At 44.7% G+C, this 15,537-nt stretch overlaps 1 non-coding gene across 1 annotated transcript; it reads left to right on the top strand.

The window, feature by feature from the left end:
* Positions 1–7,542: 7,542 nt before the first annotated feature.
* LOC114212186 (U6 spliceosomal RNA) lies at positions 7,543–7,649 on the top strand. Its single transcript, XR_003609909.1, has one exon. It is a non-coding gene; the product is annotated as a U6 spliceosomal RNA (small nuclear RNA).
* The last annotated feature ends 7,888 nt before the right edge of the window (positions 7,650–15,537 follow it).

Here is a 15,537-nt window from a genome sequence, read left to right as displayed (position 1 = left end):
AAAAACTGCAAAGTGTTCACCAACTCCTTTTCCTGCTGTGCACACAGCTAAACTACATTTCCTGGACTCCTTTGTAATTAGGTGTGGCCGTGTGGCTGAATTTTAGCCAATGCAGAGAGGGTGAAGCTAATGCATGATAGGTACAGGCCTGGCTCCTAAAACCATCTCTCCCCATCTCCTGGTCAAGTGTAAGGGACATAGAGAAGGACAGAGCCACAGACGGAAGGAGCCTGGGTGTCTGAATGACCACATGGAAAACTGCCCATTGACAGGAGTGTTTGCATTAGAGTTGACCTGAATGGGGAATCAACTGTATTGTGTCGAACCACTGAGATTTGAGAGTATATATGTTAAAGTTGCTAGTGTCTTCTTATTCCACCTGGTGCTGCAGGATCCACTCAGTGAAAGAATAAACGGAACTGAAGTTAGGGATTTTGTTCTGCCCTTTCCTGTTTGAAGAGAATTAGTGGAGGAGGCAGAAGTAAAGGACATAGCACTTAATTATATACTGACGCTTCCTGTTGGTAATATTTTCTTCCTGTAGAATTTATAAACTTCTTGAGATGTGTGACCATTTCCTTCATCTTCTTCTATATTTAATCTTTCACTGGATATTTATTGAGAAATGCCAGGTTGCTTGGGGATTTCAGAGGAAATATAGGTAGCACATTTTGTTAGCTTTGTTGTTCATTTATTCAACAAGTTTTGAGCGTTTACCATGGGCCGATCACTGGTAAACATTGGTGAACAAAAGCTACAGTACCTGCCCTCAAGTTGGGGCATAGCAAGGGAAATAGACAATATGGGGGCAAGACTAGTCGAGTATGATGATGCTATGAGAAAGGGGGCAGGATGTTCTGGGTTCACACAGAAGAGACATGTGACAAAGGTAGTGGCTAGAGAATTGTCCTCTAAGGAGGTGATGAATAAATTGAAACCTAAAGGTTGAGGAAGAGTAGCCAGGAGAAGAGGAGTCTATGGAGAGAGAAAGAGCATTGTGGGACGAGGGAAAGCATGAACAGGGTCTGACTATGGGGCATGACTATGGGATATGTTTGGAGGGACCAAAAGGTAAACTGGAAGGGAAGAATGGAGAGGATGAGCATGAGAGGAGTAACTTGTAATAAATGTATGCACACGCTTAATAAATGCATACAGAAGGCCTTGTACTCTATGTGTATACATTTACCTAGGAGGAAATACGGCTGATGAACCAACAAGATATCAACAGTTGAGATATTTGGGTAATTTCCATTTTCCTCCTTCTGTTGCTCCTTTTGTTTTAAAACTTTCTATGATAAACATGTTTACCTGTGTAATATAAATAAATAAATAAATAAATAAATAAATAAATAAATAAATAAATAAATAAATGTTTTCTCTTATTAGTTGTAATTGCACCTGACCTGCTGTCCCTCATTGGATCCTCACGGTAGTTCTCTGAGCAGATGGAGGTCCAGAGCTGATACCCAGGGAAGCTGAAATTAGCTTTCCTAAGGTCCCGTTGAGTCTACTTTCTCTCCTTTGCACCTGCCTTCCCTGCAGTTTTCTAGGTAGTGATGATGGCTTTTCTTGGAACTGCTCACACGAGTGCCGTGTTGCATGTTTGTGTGTATGTAGTTCGCAACCTGGTGAAAATGGGTCAACGTTCTCATGATCCTGACCTACCTAAGAGCCTTCCCACATACAGAGGATGTCCTCAACCTACTGGACTACATCACTAGACTTGTTTTTTTCTGTGATACCATCATGTTCTTTGCCTCGTGATTTGGCAGTAGGGGAGAAAGCTATTGATAATTTTTAAAAATGAAGTTAGGGAGGAGATCGTTTCCCATTATTCTGTCAACCCACATCTTGATTGATGAGCATGTTGATGCTTGGCCAAACCAGTGGATGATGAATATTTACAATGAACATCCAAACACTTGAAAGTCTTAAAACACTGTATTAACGTTCTCTAAATTATGTTGTGGTAACAAACCACCTCCCAAATCTCAGAGTCTTCCAACAAATGAATTTATTTCATGTGCATGTTACATTTCCATCATGATTTTAGGCCTTAGCTCTCTCTCTGAAACTCAGGCTGAAGTGGCAGCCCCCTGTCTGAAATATTGCTGTTGTGTGTCATGGGATGAGAGAGAGGTAACACCATGAGGTTGCTCTTAAAGTTTTGCTCACCTGTCACTTCCACTCACCTCTGATTGGCCAGAGTGTGTCCCAGGACTTGACAGGAAGGAACAGCAAATATTTTGACAGCTCTCTGAATGTCAGTTTCTTTATCTACAAAATGGAAATAGGTAAAATATATTATGATATGTTTGAACCCTGGAATATCATGTAGCTAATTTAAAAAGTGAGTTAAAAAGATAAGTTGACCTAAAGACAAACCCATGATACCACGTTACATGAAGAAAGCAAGTTGCAGAGCAATATGTATAATATGGTCTCATTTTTGCGTACATTAAAAAACCCTTATACCTGAGATATTTGTTTGCATGAGAATATAATAAGAACAGCTAATGTTTAATGAGTGGCTACATCATATGCCCATCACTGTGCTAAGTGCTTTTTACATGCATTTGCTCATTTAATCTTTGGAGAGTCCAGAGAAAGGAGTAGAAAGTTACCTATCAAATGGTGATTGTCAGCTACTTTCACTGGGGGTGGGATAAAGAGATGGTACTTTTTAAAAGCATATGATTTCTGTGAATTTTTCCTGGTCACAATAGGTGGATTAATCAGCTTTTGTCATGAAACAAACCATCACAAAATCAGAGTGCTATCTAAGGTTAAGTATTTTTTCCTGCTTATGAGTCTGCAGGTTAGCTGAGGTGGCTTACACTTCTTAAGGTCCCGGTGGGTGGTCTCTTCTCTCCACCACACGGGGCTCCCTGGCAGTTTTCAGAGTAGTGATGCTGGTTTCTCCTGGAACTGCTGATTCGAATGCCATATTGCATGTGTTCATGTGCACCCTGAAGAGACAGAGTTGAGTGTCCAATGCAGGTCTGCTTGATGTGTCTCATTCTAGAACTCATCCTAGAGAGGTAGGATCTACCAGGGATCTGTTCTTCTCATGGCAGAGGTTGGGGCAAATGGAAACATGGGAAGCTTTTTAAGACCGAGGCTTGGAACTGGTATACTATCATTTTTGCCCACTTTGTATAGCAGAAGCAAGCCACATGTCCAAGTCCAATATCAGTGAAGCTGGAAGGTCATGGAGGATATGGAAGGAGATAGTGAATATTTGCTGTATAGTCATCTACTATAATCCACATTCACTGCTTTGTTAGTTATAAAAATAACAATAAAGTGAGGAAAAGAGAATACTTAGCCAGCATAGTTTAAATTGTGTTCAATATATTACAAAGTTGCATTAAGCATTTCTTAAAAATACAAACTCCATATTTACAATTATAATGAGCTTAGTGATAGCCACATGGGCATTTAATTAATCAGAGTACTCATTGCCTGGAAGGGCAGGTAGTCCTTTACACCAGCTTGGTTTATGTGGCTTATGATGTGACATTCTAGGCATAATTCAGAGACTTTATTGGCCCTCTATATGCATCCCTGCTAATTGTGTGGCCATCTGTAGCACAAGGAGCTTAAATCATGAAATAAGAGATTCTTAGAGCGGGAAGGGCTCTGGTGCCCATGGTAGGCAGGTGCCTTCTAACTTACATGGACAGCTGCTTTTGCCAATTATAGTTATTCTTGATTGGGTGTGTCTCACATTGCTGGAAAGTGGTTATGGAAATCAAAATTCTTTCATTCAGCCAGTGGCGACAATGGACCTCCCAGCTGTCACTTACCTGAGTGACACATTAAATTAGTAGCTAAGATAGGATTGAAACCCAGGTGTCTAGAGTGGGCCCAGGGTTTCTTACTTTTCTCTCTGCATAACACAAACATCAAGTGTTTGGATCATTTGGGAATATTCACTAGGTCCTGAAACTTCCATTACTCTCTTTAAAATATATATTGTCTTCTTTCTCTACTGCTTCCTCTGTCTTGCAAGAACCTAAGCACTTCTTAGACCTACTAAGTCTGAGTCCTGGGACGAAAACACCAATTGGCACAGACGCTGAAATAAAGAGTGCCATGTTAAATTCCTGAAGACACTGGCCAGGGAATCATGCCTATTTTAATTTCCTTTCTATTCAAGCTAATTTAGACAATATCTGCTGATCTAGCTCATGGGAATCAACTACATAAAGAAAATGTTTTATTAAGGACTTTGTAAGGATTAAGTGTTGTGTTCCTCAAGTTTCAGTGATTTACGCACTGCTTTCTCCATTTTGCTATGTTCACTTACAGATCTAAAATTAATTTTCTTGGTATTTTTCTTTAAAGAGATTTACTTTTTTAAAACTTAAAGATATTTTTTATAGGAGATGATGTCTTACAATTTTAAGTTGATTTGAGTAACAAATATTACTTGCCAGAAACATTTAGACCACTGTAAAAATAAATACACAGTCATTCAAATACATAGATTTGTCCTTGTACCACCAAAAGTATTCTCTTATTCTATAGGAGGTAGACATTCTCCACTGATATAGTGAAAAAGTATGGGCTTTGGAATCAGGAAGACTTGGGTTCAAATCTCAATGCATTCCCTTCCCAGTAGTATGATCTTGGGCAGTTGCCTTAAACTGTTGAACATCAGTTTCTTGTCTATAAAATGGAATGACAACAGCTATCTCATAGCGTGAGTGTGTGTGTGTGTGTGTGTGTGTGTGTGTTCAAAAAGTATCAAATGTCATTCCTGGCTCATAGTAGAAGTTCAAAAAATTTAGCTACCTTCTTTCCCTCATTTTCTCCCCCAAATGGCATTCATGGACCCTATTGTTGGATAAAGGAATGTTCTGCGGGCAGAATTAATTATTCCCTGAATATCTTACTGATCAGTTGCTTACCATATCACTAGGAAATGTGCTAAATGTTGTGGGTACAGTGAAAATTGGGTAAATGGACTTGCAGACTTGGATTTTAGTACTGTTTCATCACCTTTGGATGAGTCACTAAACATCTCTGAGCCTCAGTTCCCTCCTCTGAAAATGAGGGTGGTAATTGCCACTTCCCCCTACTTCGCAGAACTTGGGTAAGGAATGCCATAGTAGCAGGTAGAAAATGCTACAGGCATTTCTGCTACAACATGACATGGAAGTTCCTGCAAAGCTTGGTGTTCTGCAGAGTTGTACATTAAAAAATAATAGGCCTTTTTGCAAAAATAAGGTTGAGGCACACCACTGAAAACCTGTGCAGTATTGTAACCACAATGCTAAGATAAAACTCTCAGTATCCTAAAAAGACCTGTTAAATTTTGACAGAATAAATAAATAAATACACACACACACACTATAGCAAATATAGGACTCAACCTTAAAACTGGCAAAGGTTGCTTGATGGGAGGCATAAGGGAGAGAGGAGGCTGCCCAGTTATGGCGGTGAGGGCAGGTGCTTGAAGATGGGGGCACACTGTGCAATAAACCCTTTTAAGAAAGGCAACGTGGGCAAACAGCTCAGCAGGAGGATGGAGGGTGAAAGGGCAGTATGCCCAGTCCCCCTAGTTCTGTATGCCTCTGAGGCAATCACATTCCCCTGTGCAGGACAGTCTCTGTTCCCCTGCTGTTCCTCAGTGGAACAAAATGCTAACATCCTGGGAGAAATCAGTGTGAAAGAAGGCGGCTCTCATTCCCCTAGTGATCAGTCTTAGCTTGTCTTCAAGTCTCACGTGTCACAGTATCGTGTCGTAGAGCACGGTGGCCGCATATGCTGATGTGGAGGGCGAGGGGTGCAGTTCTCGACCAAGAGCCTGTCCCAGTCCCGGGCTTCATGAGCTGCACAAGCAGAGACTCCCAGAGGCAGAATACATTCAGAGACTTCCCTCCCTTCCCCGTCTGACTGGTCCACACCGCCCTCCTCTCCTTGGTTGCAGGGCTCTTCTTCCTCACCAGCCTGTGTCTCCTGGAGAGAGGGCTCTGTCATATTCCCTGATGTGCTCTGAGGGCTCCCATAAGGGCCCTGGAGCAGAATGGTTGCATTAGAGCTGAACCCCCTTTCCTAGGCAGGGAAGGGCCCTGGGCTCTCCTGAGAGCATCGGAACCAGTGGACCCCCTTGAGATGAGGATGCAGGCACTCTTCCAGGACGGGGACACTGTCTCATTCAGCTCTATCTCCAGTGAGGCAGGGACTCACTCCTCAGTGGGTCCCAGCCCTACTTTACCTACGCGAGAGCATGAAGGGGCTAGGGGCGTATCTTCCTCCTCAGTGTTCCTCCTTCCCTCCCTTCCTCCCTCCCCACTCCCTGCTGACTTCTCATTCTTTTGACAAATACTGACTGAGGATCTATCCCATGTCACACATTATACAAGGTCCTGGGAATGAAGTGGTGGGCAAAAAAGACATGGAATCTGCCCTCATGGTGCTTCTATATCACCTAGAGGTTAAGCACTTAACCTCTGGAGCCAGAGTGTCTGGCTCGGATGTCTGGCTCTGTCCTTGATGCATTATATGCACTTGGTCAAATTCCTCTCTCTGAATCTGTCTCCTCATCTGTAAAATAAGGTTCACAATAGAACCTATTTCAGAGGGTTGTTATGGATGTTAAATGAATGATGAGTACCTAACCCAGGAAGTGCCCAGTAAATGTCAACTGTGATCACTGGTATTATAGTTACTATATATAGGTAATAAATAAATTAATATGAAATCACAGTAAGCAGCTAGTGTTAGGAGTGAAAAAAGCCAGGTGGGGATTGCCTGTGATCTGGAACTATGTTTTCCCTGCAGTGTAGTTAGGATATTGAATATTACCTGATGGGGGAGTTGGGAGACAGTTGAGCTACTGACCTAGAAGATCTCCAAACACTTCTGGCTTTAAGGAAAATAAAATGGAGGATCTTCTTAAAGGGGATGATCTGAAAGGCCTCTCTAAAGAGGGGCTACAACACAAAGGATATAAATGCTGACCCTGGGAGAGGAGAGTGGTTGGGGAAGGGCATTCGGGGCAGAGGAAAAGGCAGGGAAGAGCCATCACCAATGATCAGCTGTTGAGGACTTTTTCTACAGGCTCTGCACTAGGTCAATTCTGTTAAAAGATCTTCCGTTTTCCACTGCTCAGTTCAAGTGTCTACTGTATGGGGGGGCTCTCAGTTGTGGCTTTTAAGTTCTGGAGACTGGACACTGGAGAGTGGGGGGAGAGGGGCAGAGCAAGAGGGAGAGAAAGAGAACCTCAGGCAGACTCCCTGATGAGCAGGGAGCCCAAGACAGGACTCGATCCCACAACCCTGAGATCATGATCTGAGCTGAAACCAGATTTGGTTGCATAACTGACTGAGCCACCCAGGTGGCCCTGGTATCATCCATATTTTGAAGATTCTAGAGCTCCACGTCTTTTCGGGCTATTACTGTGGCTCACTCTACACTGCCATGTCTGTTGGGCAGTTGTTTTATTTCCCAGGCTACCCTTGAGCAAAATAAAGAAAGGAAATACAATGAACATGCATTTCTAGGTACCACATTCCAAATTCACCCCCAGCGCTTGCTTCGGCAGCACATATACTAAAACTGGAACAATACAGAGGAGATTAGCTTGGACCCTGCACAAGGATGACATGCAAATTTGTGAAGTAGTCCATATACTAAACAAACAAACAAACAAATAAATAAATTGACTCCCAATCCCAAAGTTTCAAACCGTACGTGTTACTAGCCACATACAGTTTGGGTAACCTTGGTCATGTCATCTCATTTGCTTATTCATTCACAAATCCTCATTCAGCAAATACCGATTGAGCAAGAAGTATATGCTAGCATGACAGGCTAGATGGGTCACTTGGGGCCTCGGCTTCTCCACCAATAGTGTGAAGGCCTGGGCCAGATCACTGGTTCTCCACTGTAGTGCTGACTCCCAACCTCCATTTTATTAAACAAATTAGAGTGGATTCAAAAAAGTAATCCCTTTAATAGCTTCAGTTTACACCCAGGGATACTGAAAAGCTTTCTCTGGTGGGAGAGAAAACTGGATTGACAGCTAGCAGCTGGAAATATTTATTATCATTACCCCATGAATTGTTTTCTCTGCCTAGACTGTTAGGCTATGTGAGTCTCACCTGTCCAGGACGCCATGGAAAGGGTTGAGAACTGCTGAACTGGGTGTTCTCTGAGGCCCTTCCTGGTTTTGACATTCTCTGAGTCCTGTGATTATTTCTTTTTTCTTTGGCTCTTTCATTTAACACCAATTCATATGTGTGTTTCCAAGAATCCACGTGGCTCTCTCCCATGTCAGTCTCAGGGATTATGCTTCAGTTTTGCTTAGTAGTTTCCCTAAGATTCCACCCTCTTGATTTACTCTATTTTACAGACTTTTCAGAACCTTCGTTTCAATGAATCCTGTGTGTGTGTGTGTCCCCACACTCAAGGTCTTTATCTCTGGTAGCTGTAGGCACTTAGTAACTGTTGGACAAATTAGCAAATTCTTAATGATTATCAAGAACCGTACCATACACTTATCTACATGTAACAACCTTTGGGTTTTTTGACTTCTTTTGTGAGGGTATTAATTCTGAAGATGGAATTGCTAGATACAAAGATATAAGCAGGTTTTTTGCTTTTATTACCAACTGCCAGATTGCCGTGGTGCTTTTGTTTTACGTAAGTGGTGGTATTGCCGATAATATTAGTGGTAATTATTTATAACATTATCTTAAATGATCAAATCAAGGGGTGTTTTCTCTCCCTTTTTATTCTAGGTATCAATACGCTTTACATTCCAAACTCTAATAGTTTCCCCAAAGCCAGTCAGATCAGTGCTGCCTGCTCTGACTTTAGCCAGAGAAGAATGGGGCTGTTCCCACGCTAGGTATCAGCAATGTTTATGTCCACCCTTTTGCCAGTTCAACACCAGCCCGGTTTGGGGTTTTCCAGGATGATGAGATGATGATGGTAGAGGTAATTATAACAACGCTGTGTAGCCCCACATTCTGGATAAGGAGACGAAGACTCAGAGAGGGGACACAGCTTGCCTTCAGACACACGGCTAGGAATTAGCAAAGACAGGATTTACTTCTGGTTTCATCTGACTCCAAGCCTGTCTCTTTCCACTAAACTGTACTACACCACTCCCCAAGTGGACGTTCAAGGTCAGGAGCCTCATGGGACCAGCAGGTCTGTCAAGTTCTGCAGGACCAAGCTGTTTATCGTTGCAGAGGACACTCATCACTGCACTAATTACATTAATTGCTGCCCACTCTGGGGCTAGGTGGGTGGCTTAACACTACCGAGCAACATGGTAATGATGCCTGGGCCTGCCTTTCTGCGTGAAAACATCTGACTGCCTTTTTTCCCCCCTCTTTTAAACTCCTTCCCATGGTGGCCAGAGATAGTAATTATAGGTTCTATTGGTTGGAAGTTAGTGACTCTGTGCCTTGTAGGGGAAAGGTCAAGACTCTGAACTTTGCCTTCCATCAACATCAGCTGTGTGCTTGACACTTTATTTAAGGGATCTTTATAATCCTCGTGATAGCTCAGAAGGAGGTATTATATTATCCTTGTTTTGTTTATAGGGGAACCCAGTCACCTCTTTGGGATCACATAGCCAGGAAGGGCTGGAAACCGGCTTAGAACTCAGGGCGGTCGGAGGACAAAGTGAGTTTCCACTCATTTTCCCTAGACCACAGTACCTCTCAACAGGAGTCTTTTTCCTCCTGATGCTCCAAACTGAATTACCAGAGTAATTGAGTCTGCATTTCCGGAGAAGAAGCAGGGCACTGGGAATTGGTGTTTTCAGGAGTCCTCTATTGCCGAGGGCTGAGTATTTGACATTTCAACTGTCCTACTACTACCCCTTCCCTGAGCTTCTCAAGGAAATGGTAACAGAGTGTTCCAGTTGACTTTTTAAGAAGTAATCTGAAGACTATATCCGCCTACTTCCTGGGAATGGACAAGATGGCTTTGGCAGTTCATCATGATTGGGCAAATGACTTAACTTCCCCAGAGACCCAGATAACAGAAGTTAATGTAGGAAGTAATTGACTTTGGAATGTTGTGTATGCATGCACTTTATGGGTGTGTCCATATCCGTATGTGTATGTATACATGTCAATAAATGTGTGTGTGCCCGTGTGTGTGTGTTCTTCAAGAAGTCTTAGAGAACTGGTCAGCATAGATGACTTGGTTCCCTTCTTACCTACCACCTATCTGTAAATGAAGTTTAAAATTATATTTTACTAAAGGTCAAAACAATGGCGTTATGTAATGACACAGAGTCGTGGTTAAGATACAAGGAGGTAGACCAGCATTGAATCTTGGCTCTGCCGCCTACCAGCTGTTGTGACTTGGGCAAGTCACTTAACCTCTCTGGGCATCCGTTTTCTCATTTCTAAAAATAGAGACAATAACAGTTCTGACCTCATGGGGCTGTTGTAAGTCAGGGAAGTTTTTGAGGGCAGGGACTATGTCGATAATCTTCTCTGCACCCAGCCAGAACAAGGTTTGGAAGGAACAGGCTTTGGACTTAGACAATCTCTCGACTCTGATTCCAGCATTCCCATATTGGCTGTGTGACCTTGGAGAAATTACTTAACTTCTCTGGGCCTCAGATTCCTCAGAATAGAGGCTCATGATTCCTACCTCAAACAATCGTTATATGATGAGGTGGGACGTGTGAAAATCTAGTACAGAGGCTAGCACCTAGGAGGTATCCATTTCCCTTTTGCCGGTCCCAGAGTCTGACATTCAGTAATTGACGACTGAGTTCTTGTTTCTATGTAAAACAGTCTTTTCTGTCACACTTCATTTGTATTTTCTCCTTCCCACCCTTTTTCTTTCTTCCCCTCACCTTCCTTTCCCTTCCTTTTCTTCATCCTTTTCAGTCTGCTCCAATCCACTGTGACTCAAGGCCTCCATCCAGGACTCTCCATCCCCCAGAATCTGACAGCAGCCTTCTCCCTGGCCTCCTTGCCTCCAGCTGGCCCTCTGTTGTTTATCCTTCCAGAACCTGCACCAGACCTCCCCCCACCCCTAGTGGCTTCTCATCACACCCAGAGCAGTCCAGGGTCCTCACCGTGGCCGGCAGACCCTGTGTGGACAGTGTCCTGGCAAATTCTCGGACTGGCTTCCTCCTGCCCTATCTCAGTTCCCTCTGCTCCAGCCTCGAAGGTCTCCTGGCCATTATTGGAACTTTTCAAGCACATTCTACCTTCGGGTCTTTTACACTTGCAGTTCCCTCCTCCTCCAAGTATCCACAGACTTCACTCTCACCTCCTCAGGCCTCTGCTCTCCCGTCACCTTATCAGGAAGGCCCTCCTGGAAGACCTGCATAACATGGCACCCCCAGTCTCTCCCAGTCCCCCATTTGATTTTCCTTCTCACTTCTCAGTGAAATAGTATATATTTATGTATTTACTTTTTATTGTCTCTCTCCTCCCCCCACAGTAGAATGTAAGCTTTATAGGAATAGATTTTGTGTTCCCCCCCTTTTCCTATTTATTTTTATTGAGTGATAGCTGACATACAACGTTATATTTAGTATCAGGTGTAGAACCTAGCAGATCCACAGTTACATATATTATGAAATGTTCACCAAGATAAGTGTAGTTGCCATCTGTCACCGTACAACGTTATTACCATGTGATTGCTTTCTGCCGACATACAGTTGGCGCTCCATAAATAGTTGCCGAGCGCATGAAAGTGTGTGACCTCTCTCTGAAGTGCCAGGGATGAGCCCGCATCGATGCTGCAAGTGACTGCAGGTCTGGGCGGCTCACTGACCAGCATGCATGTTGCCCAGACCAAGGTGATGAGCAACGAGGAGGTGGATTAGGCACCCCCCCCCCACTTCACACCCGCGCCCCCGGGGACCAGTGCTGTTGCGTATGTGGCAGTGATGTGCCCACTCTCACACTTGTGCTTCCTGCTGTCGTTGTGGGGTTGTCTGGAATTCCCATGGCAGCTTTACAGTATGATTAATTTTGCACATACAGATGCATACCGATCATAGATAAGGATCACTCAAGGTTTACATTTGGCACAACACATGGAAAGTTAGAAGTATGATACCTAACTGTTCCCAGCCTATGAAAGCAAAAACACAAAGTCTGCTAGCTGAACCCCTCTCCTCCACTGGTCTCTCCCCTTCGTTCTCCCTGTCCTGATTCTGTTCCTGTCACAAAGCCTGGTAGCTCAGCCAAGTGAAGGACAGCCCTGGGAACCCAAGGCTCCAGACCCGAGCACCGTGAGATCTCAAGCAGGTGGCCCCATCGCCTGAGCCTCAATTCCTTCTTCTCGAAGATGGGCCTTGAGAACATACTCAAGAATACGTCTTGAGCGGAAGTTGACCAAATGGGACACCACTGTGGCGTGGCTGGCGGGCAGTGAGCACATGCCGATGCTAGTGCTTTCCATGCTGACTGACTTACCTGACCATGGGGCTGGGAGAACCTTGCGTTGGCTTCAGTCAACCTTCAGAATAGGCAACCCAGCTGAAAATGCAGACAAGGCCTTTGGGACTCAGCACCTCATAAGGTCTTTCACGGAGGCCCTACTGTTTGCATGGTGAGGTTTCTGAAGATCCTGGGGCAGGTGGGTGGCTGGGATGTCGCAGCCATGAGAGGCGCGGTTGCGGCTAATCCTGGTTTCCTAGGGCCACGGGAACAAATGCCACAAGCTTGGTGGCTTCAAACAACAGAAATTTATTTTCACACCGGTCTGGAGGCCCAAAACCCTGCAATCCATGGAAGGCTCGAAGGGAGAAGCCACTCTTTGCCTCTTCTAGCTTATGGCAGCATCACTCCGACCCCTGCCTCCCTCTTCACGTGGCTGATCTAGGGCCCACGCGAAATCCAAAATGATCTCATTTTGAGATCCTTAATTATGTCTGCAAAGACCCTATCGCCAAATAGGGTCACATTTGCAAGTACCGAGGGTTGGATATATCTTTTTGGGGGACACAATTCAACCCAACCCACTACAGAACCCTTCCAGCGCACTGACCTCCCCCCCGCCCCGCCCTAGAATTTCAGATTCCGCAAAGGGACAGAGCACACAGCTGAAAAAGCAGAGTTTCTTTTCTTTCTTTCTTTCTTTTTTTTTTTTTTTAAGATTTTATTTATTTATTTGACAGAGAGAGAGACAGCGAGAGCAGGAACACAAGCAGGGGGAGTGGGAGAGGGAGAAGCAGGCTTCCTGGCGAGCAGGGAGCCTGCTGCAGGGCTTGATCCGAGGACCCCGGGACCATGACCTGAGCCGAAGGCAGTCGCCTAACCGAGCCACCCAGGTGCCCCCAGAATTTCAAGTCAAGAGGGAAACAAACCCTACTGGAAGGTGGGCAGGGAGTTGATTCATTCGTTCTTTGATCCAGAAACACCTGCGGGGCCTCTCTGCTGAGCGGGCCGCTGGGAAACAGGAATTACAGAGCATAGGCCCTGCCTTCAAGGAGTTCACGGATTGGTGGCGGCAGACAGAGAAACAGGCGTTTTCAGCTCAGAACAGCAGAGCTGTGCAGGAGGTGGGCCCTGGTGCTGGGAGGCTTAGCGGGTATGGGTCCCAACTCTGGAGGAGCGGTGTTCAGAGAAGACTCCCAGAAGCAGGATTGTCTCACTTGAGGCCAGAGGGATGAGGCAGTGGGAACCAGCCTGCCCAAGGAGGGAAGAGTTCTGGAGAGAAAGGAACAGAGAGTGGGAGAGCCTGGCCTCTGTGGGTCCTGCACAAAGTGGGGGGTGGTGGGCTGGAGAGACAGGCAAGGGGTCCCATTATATAGGGTGCTTTTACGAATAAAAATTAGAAAAAGCCTTTAGTGGAAGGTGATATTCCAGTAGATTTTAAAATTATATTTGTTATGTTGTGTCTTTTTAAAAGAACTAGATCACATACACAGAAAAGTGCACAAATCCTGAGTGCAGCTTGGTGAATCAGTGAGTAGCTTCACATGCACCCCACTGAGGTTGCTTGGGTGTCTGGATTGTTGGTGGCAGGGGCCGGATAGAGGAGAGTCTGAGATGGGCCCAGGACTCAGAAGTTCTTTTTTGTCCTGTGGATAAATGACACCCCATAATAGGAAGAACCTAGGACCTAGAGAAGGCAAACTCAGGTATGAGCCCCATATCTGGTATTTCCTTGCTGTGTGATTCTCAGGCAAGTAATGATGCTTCTTTTATTCTCAGTTTTACTATCTATAGAATGGGCCAACAGCATCTGCTTCACCAAGACATTGTGAAGATTGAAATGAGACAAAGCTGGGGAAAGTGTTATGCAAAATAATTGCCAATAGGATTCTCAAATTCTAACCTGTCTCAAGTCTGGACTGCTTCATTTGACCTTCTTTCTTTTCCATCTGACAGTTTTTCAGATAAAAGAGGAGTAGAGGAGGGAAAGAACTTCTCTTTTTGCAGTGCTTTTTAGTTTGGTTCTCATTCCAAAGTAATTTACCCTGGATCTGGATCCGGATCCATATCCAGAGTGTCACTCCTGTGCCCTTCCTTGTCCCTGCCCTTCCTGCTCACTGCTGGCCCTCCCATCCAAACGGGCTCCACTGAGGCAGAGGAAGGAGGGAGGGAGTTGGGGAAGAGGTTTGAGGCTGAAGATGATTTCGATTCTCCTTTCCCAGCCTCCCTCCGAGGACCTGCTGTCCCCAGCTCTGCACTGGGCATTGGGAATTGTCTGTGGTGGGTGGAGGGAGACATAGGGGGGAAACATGGCATTACCACTCAGATGGTGGGCTGGCTCATTTATTGAGGCAAAACAAAAAAAGGTCCAGAACAGAGCAAAGCCAGCTAGGGTCCAAGTCTTACTGTTAAGAGGCAAAAAGCCCCAAAGGAGTTGAGAAACAGATGAGGCCACTTTATTGGGTAAAACACTATAAAAAAGGTGAGCTCAGGACTGGACTCCCCTCTCTCCTCCCGTTTCAGATTCTTGGCATTTCTGCAATAACTCTCTTTAAGTGTTCTAGACCATCCTTTTACAGACATTGTCTTATATGATCCTCACAACAAAACTAAGTATTGTAATTACCCATCTTTTCAGACTGATACTTCCAGTGACTTGCTCCAGATCACACCACTCACTGTTAAAGGAAGGAAACCACTTTGGGCCCCCATTCATCTGGCTGCGAAGTTCCTGCCCTCTCCACGCAGCACTACGGTTTTGTTGAAGGTCTGGGGAAGGGAGCCACATGTTTTATCAGGCTGCATCACATTGCGTGCATTTTTAGTATGTGTAGGTACATGTCAGCCAGCACGTTGCTGTGCCTGCTGGGTGAGTCGTAATGATTGCATTTTGAGTGGCTAACTGCATTTTTGCTGGCAAGGCCCGGCTCAAGGAGAACTGGAAAGGAAGCGTACTAGCCCTCTGTGTGGGAAGCCAGTCACACGGGTGAGGGCTGGTCCTTGAACAAACGATTGGGAAATGGCTCTGTTTAGCCCTGGTGGAACTTTACTTCACTGGGGGCCCCTGGCTTTTTCCATGACTATTCTATTTCCAAAGCACAATTCATTCCCTATTCTTAAAAAAAAAAAAAAAAAAAAAAAAAGGAACTAA

This window comes from Eumetopias jubatus, unplaced genomic scaffold, assembly GCF_037043125.1.
Source record: "Eumetopias jubatus isolate StellerSeaLion01/CBP00866 unplaced genomic scaffold, mEumJub1_p1.0 scaffold_4, whole genome shotgun sequence".
In the NCBI taxonomy this organism is placed as follows: domain Eukaryota; kingdom Metazoa; phylum Chordata; class Mammalia; order Carnivora; family Otariidae; genus Eumetopias; species Eumetopias jubatus.
This window is presented reverse-complemented; position numbering and strand designations above follow the sequence as displayed.